At 42.0% G+C, this 6,000-nt stretch overlaps 1 pseudogene; it reads left to right on the top strand.

Moving 5' to 3' along the window:
* Positions 1-3,514: 3,514 nt before the first annotated feature.
* LOC129042090 (BAG family molecular chaperone regulator 4-like) lies at positions 3,515-4,828 on the top strand (annotated as a pseudogene).
* Positions 4,829-6,000: the final 1,172 nt, after the last annotated feature.

Raw genomic sequence — 6,000 nt, 5'->3', positions numbered from 1 at the left:
ATTTTGTTGATCTTTTCAAAAAACCAGCTCCTGGATTCATTGATTTTTTGAAGGGTTTTTTGTGTCTGTATTTTTTTTTTCAGTTCTGCTGTGATCTTAGTTACTTCTTGTCTTCTGCTAGCTTTTGAATTTGTTTGCTCTTACTTCTCTAGTTCTTTTAATTGTGATGTTAAGGTGTTGATTTTAGATCTTTCCTGCTTTCTCTTGTGGGCATTTAGTGCTATAAATTTCCCTGTACACACTGCTTTAAATGTGTCCCAGAGATTCTGGTACATTGTGTCTTTGTTCTCACTGGTTTCAAAGGACATCTTTATTTCTGCTTTCATTTAGTTATGTACCCAGTAGTCATTCAGGAGCAGGTTGTTAAGTTTCCATGTAGTTGTACGGTTTTGGGTGAGTTTCTTAATTCTGAGTTCCAATTTGATTGCACTGTGGTCTGAGAGACAGTTTGTTGTGATTTCTGTTTTCACATTTGCTGAGGTGTTTTGTTTTGTTTTGTTTTGTTTTTAGGCAGAGTCTCGCTCTGTCACCCAGATTCGCATGTGGTGGCGCAATCTCGGCTCACTGCAACCTCCGCCTCCCAAGTTCAAGGGCTTCTCCTGCCTCAGCCTCCTGAGTAGCTGGGATTACAGGCATGTGCCACCATGCCCAGCTAACTTTATTTGTATTTTTAGTAGAGACAGGGTTTCTCCATGTTGGTCAGGCTGGTCTCGAACTCCTGACCTCAGGTGACCCACCTGCCTCAGCCTCCCAAAGTGCTGGGATTATAGGCATGAGCCACCACGCCTGGCCACTGAGGAGTTTTACTTCCATTTATGCGGTCAATTTTAGAATAAGTGCGATGTGGTGCTGAGAAGAATGTATATTTTGTTGATTTGGGGTGGAGAGTTCTGTAGATGTCCATTAGGTCTGCTTGGTCCAGAGCTGAGTTCAAGTCCTGCATATCCTTGTTAGTTTTCTGTCTCGTTGATCTGTCTAATATTGACAGTGGGGTGTTAAATCTCCCATTATTGTTGTGTGGGAGTCTAAGTCTCTTTGTAGGTCTCTAAGAACTTGCTTTATGAATCTGGGTGCTCCTGTATTGGGTGCATATATATTTAGGATAGTTGTATTACCTTTACCATTATGTAATGGCCTTCTTTGTCTCTTTTGATCTTTGTTGGTTTAAAGTGTGTTTTATCAGGGACCAGAATTGCAAACACTGCTTTTTTTTGCTTTCCATTTGCTTGGTAGATTTTCCTCCATCCCTTTATTTTGAGCCTATGTGTGTCTCTGCACGTGAGATGGGTCTCCTGAATACAGTACACCAATGGGTCTTGACTCTATCCAATTTGCCAGTCTGTGTCTTTTAATGGGGGCATTTAGCCCATTTACATTTAAGGTTAATGTTGTTATGTGTGAATTTGATCCTGTCATTATGATGCTAGCTGGTTATTTCACCCGTTAATTGATGCAGTTTCTTCCTAGCATCGATGGTCTTTACAGTTTGGCATGTTTTTGCTGTAGCTGGTACTGGTTGTTCCTTTCCATATTTAGTGCTTCCTTCAGGAGCTCTTGTAAGGCAGGCCTGGTAGTGACAAAATCTCTCAGCATTTGCTTGTCTGTAAAGGATTTTATTTCTCCTTAACTTATGAAGCTTAGTTTGGCTGGATATGAAATTCTGGGTTGAAAATTCTTTTCTTTAAGAATGTTGAGTATTGGCCCCCACTCACTTCTGGCTTGTAGGGTTTCTTCTGAGAGATCCACTGTGAGTCTGATGGGCTGCCCTTTGTGGGTAACCTGACCTTTCTCTCTGGCTGCCCTTAACATTTTTTCCTTCATTTCAACCTTGGTGAATCTGACAATTATGTGTCCTGGGGTTGCTCTTCTCGAGGAGTATCTTTGTGGTGTTCTCTGTATTTCCTGAATTTGAATGTTGGCCTGCCTTGCTAGGTTGGGGAAGTTCTCCTGGGTAATATCCTGAAGAGTGTTTTCTAACTTGGTTCCATTCTCCCCATCACTTTCAGGTACACCAATCAGACATAGATTTGGTCTTTTCACATAGTCCCATATTTCTTGGAGGCTTTGTTTGTTCCTTTTCATTCTTTTTTATCTAAGTTTATTTCTTCTGGGCGCAGTGGCTTATGTCTGTAGTTCCCGTGACTCAGGAGGCTGAGGCAGGAGGATCTCTTGAGGCCAGGATTTTGAGGCCAGCCTGAGCAACATAGTGAGACCCTGTCTCTATATTTTTAAAAATCTTAAAAAAGAGTTTGCTTCAGTTTCACACTTCCTTATTCATAATATCACATATGTTTTTAGGATTGTTGTCAAATTTGGGAAAATCTCTGCTAAGATTTCATCATATGTGAACTGTAACATTTGGAAGGATTTTCTAGCTTAGTATACTTAATGGTTAATTCTGTGTGTCAACTTGACTAGGTCATTGGACTCCTAGAAATTTGGCCGAACAGTATTCTCAATATGTCTGTAGGATGTGTCCAGATGAGATTAACCTTTGAATTGGTAAACCGAGTAAAGCAGGTTGCCCTCCCTAATGTGAATGGGTCTCTTTCAACCAATTGAAGACCCAACTAGAACAAAAAGGCTGAGCAAAAGGAAATGCTTCTGGCCTGACTTCTCGAACTGGGACATTAGTCTTTTCCTGCCTACTACTTGAACTAAAAATTCAGCTTTTCTTGGGGCCTGAGCTTGCCAGCTTTCAGACTTGGACTTATACGGTCAACTCTCCTGGTTTTCAGGGATTTGGTCTCTGACCAGAACTACACCATCAGTTCTCCTCAGTCTTCAGTTTGGCAACTATAGATCTCAGCACCTCTAGGCCTCCTTAATCATGTGAGCCAATTCATCATAGTATATCTCCTTATATAAATTATATATCTCTATCTCTTTGTACCTGAATCTGTATATCTATATCTCCTTTAGCTCTGTTTCTCTGGAGAACCCTGACCAATACAGTAGACTTGAAACCTTCTTTCATTTTTTTTTTTTTTTTAATATATGGAGTCTTGCTCCGTCACCCAGGCTGGAGTGCAGTGGCATGATCTCAGCTCACTGCAACCTGTGCCTCCTGGGTTCAAGCAATTCTCCTGCCTCAGCCTCCTGAGTAGCTGGGATTACAGGCAAGTGCCATCACGCCCAGCTAATTTTTGTATCTTTAGTAGAGACGGGATTTCACCATGTTGGCCAGGCTGGTCTCAAACTCCTGACCTCAGGTGATCTGCCCGCCTTGACCTCCTAAAGTGCTGGGACTACAGGTGTGAACCACCATGCTTGGCCTTAAAATTACTTCTCTATGCATCTGTAAAGAGAAATCCATAATCTGAAAAGAGAACTAAGTCTGAATTCTGAGTAAGGTTTTGGATCTTATCCAAAATTTTGTATTGTGAGAGCAAAATCACACAAGTTCTAAACACTGTCTGAGAATATGCAGTGGCTTGTATAAATTAAAACTTAATTTGGCCTGCCCGATGGGTCGGCCGTGGGGGGCGGAAAGCACTTCAGGGCAGCGGAGCCCATGTCGGCCCTGAGGCGCTTGGGCTACGGCCCCAGTGACTATCTGTCCTACCGCCGCTACTACGGGCCTGGGGGTGGAGATGTGCCGGTGCAGCCACCTCCACCTTTATACCCTTTTCACCCCGAACCTCCCCAGCCTGCCATTTCCTGGTGGGTGCGCGGGGTTGGCCCGGCGGAGACCACCTGGCTGGGAGAAGGCGGAGGAGGCGATGGCTACTATCCCTCTGGAGGAGCCTGGCCAGAGCCTGGTCGAGCCGGAGGAAGCCACCAACGTTTGAATTCTTATACAAATGGAGCATACGGTCCAACATACCCCCCAGGCCCTGGGGCAAATACTGCCTCATACTCAGGGGCCTACTATGCACCTGGTTATACTCAGACCAGTTATTCCACGGAAGTTCCAAGTACTTACCGTTCCCCTGGCACAGCCCAACTCCAGTCTCTCGAGTCTATCCCCAGCAGGACTGTTAGACTGAAGTACCCGCTCTTAGGGGGCAGGTTGCAGGGTATCCAGCTTCACAGAACCCTGGAATGACCCTGCCCCATTACCCTTATGGAGATGGTAATCGTAGTGTTCCACAATCAGGACAAACTGTACCACCACAAGAGAACGCGTGGGCTTCTCCTGGTGCTTATGGAATGGGTGGCAGTTATCCTTGGCCTTCGTCAGCGCCCTCAGCACCACCTGACAATCTCTACATGACAGAAAGTACTTCACCATGGCCTAGCAGTGGCTCTCCTCAGTCACCCCCTACACCCCCACTCCAGCATACACCCCCACTCCAGCAGCCCTAGGATTCTTCATACCCCTATAGCCAATCAGATCAAAGCATGAACCGGCACAGCTTCCCTTGCAGCGTCCATCAGTACGAATCCTCTGGGACAGTGAACAAGAATGATTCAGATCTTTTGGATTCCTAAGTCCAATATAGTGCTGAGCCTCAGCTGTATGGTAATGCCACCAGTGACCATCCCAACAATCAAGATTAAAGTAGCAGTCTTCCTGAAGAATGTGTACCTTCAGATGAAAGTACTCCTCCGAATATTAAAAAAATCATACATGTGCTGGAGAAGGTCCAGTATCTTGAACAAGAAGTAGAATAATTTGTAGGAAAAAAGACAGGCTAAGCATACTGGCTTCTGGAAGAAATGCTAACCAAGGAACTTTTGGAACTAGATTCAGTTGAAACTGGGGGCCAGGGCTCTGTACGGCAGGCCAGAAAAGAGGCTGTTTGCAAGATTCAGGCCATACTGGAAAAATTAGAAAAAAAAATTATGAAAGGATTTAGAACAAAGTGAAAGCCTGTTACTAACTTGACCAAAGAACACTTGATTTGGTTAGTTACCCTCTTTTTGAAATGCCTGTTGATGACAAGAAGCAATACATTCCAACTTTCCTTTGATTTTAAACTTGAAAAACTGGCAAAGGAATGGAAGAATATTTTAGTCATGAGTTGTTTTCAGTTTTCAGACGAATGAATGTAATAGGAAACTATGGAGTTACCAATATTGCCAAGTAGACTCACTCCTTAAAAAATTTATGGATATCTGCAAGCTGCTTCTTATCAGCAGGAGGGAAACACACTTTACGTAACAGGCTTATCAGAAACCTACAAGATGAAACTAGATATAATCTGAGACAAACAGGATGTGTTTTTTTAAACATCTGGATATCTTGTCACATTTTCGTACATTGTGACTGCTTTCAACAAACACTTCATGTGTAATTACAGCTTAGACTTTAGCCTTCTTGGACTTCTGTTCTGTTTTATTATTTGCAGTTCACAAATATAGTATTATTCTCAACTTCTTGGTACATTTTGTAGTAATATGTTTAATATAATTATTCAAGAGACTATATTGACAGCCAGAGAGTATGGCAGTTCTGAAAGAATTTATATCTTTTCACCACTTGAATATACTGCAATGTGTAGTGAGTAAATTGTCTCTCTTTTTGTTAGATCATTAGGTTAGAGGTTTTTTTTTTTACCACTTCTGCTATTCGTGGTAGTAGCGGAAGGTGAATTTGGAAATGGCATTGACATAAAATGAAAATGTTTACGGACATTTTTCTTTTTTGCTTTTTTATTGTATTTGGATAAAGATCTACTTAAAAATTACCTGTCTTTTTTTTCCCCAAAGTGTAATTATGTTTTCACTATTGCTGCTTCTACAGAGGGCATTGTGATAGAGAGATACAGATGAAACATTAAATGCCGCAGCGAGTAGAAATGGTGCCTACAAAAAGTAATAAATATGATTACTTGGTAATATCATTCTCCATCTAAAATATTAGTTTCACCTATGAGCAGATTTCAGCTCAGTTTACAGTTAAAAACAACGAGGGTAAAAGGGGATTCATGCTCAGGGAATGAATCAGCCATAGTTAGAGGGGGAAATTATTATTTTCTTCATTTAAAGGTAGATTTTATGTTCATCTTTACTTCCCTAAATTGCATAAGATAAAATTGCCTGTTTAATAAAAAG

This window comes from Pongo pygmaeus, chromosome 7 (genome assembly GCF_028885625.2).
Source record: "Pongo pygmaeus isolate AG05252 chromosome 7, NHGRI_mPonPyg2-v2.0_pri, whole genome shotgun sequence".
Classification (NCBI taxonomy): Eukaryota; Metazoa; Chordata; class Mammalia; order Primates; family Hominidae; genus Pongo; species Pongo pygmaeus.
The sequence above is the reverse complement of the archived record's forward strand: the minus strand, read 5'-3'. Positions and strand labels throughout refer to the sequence as shown.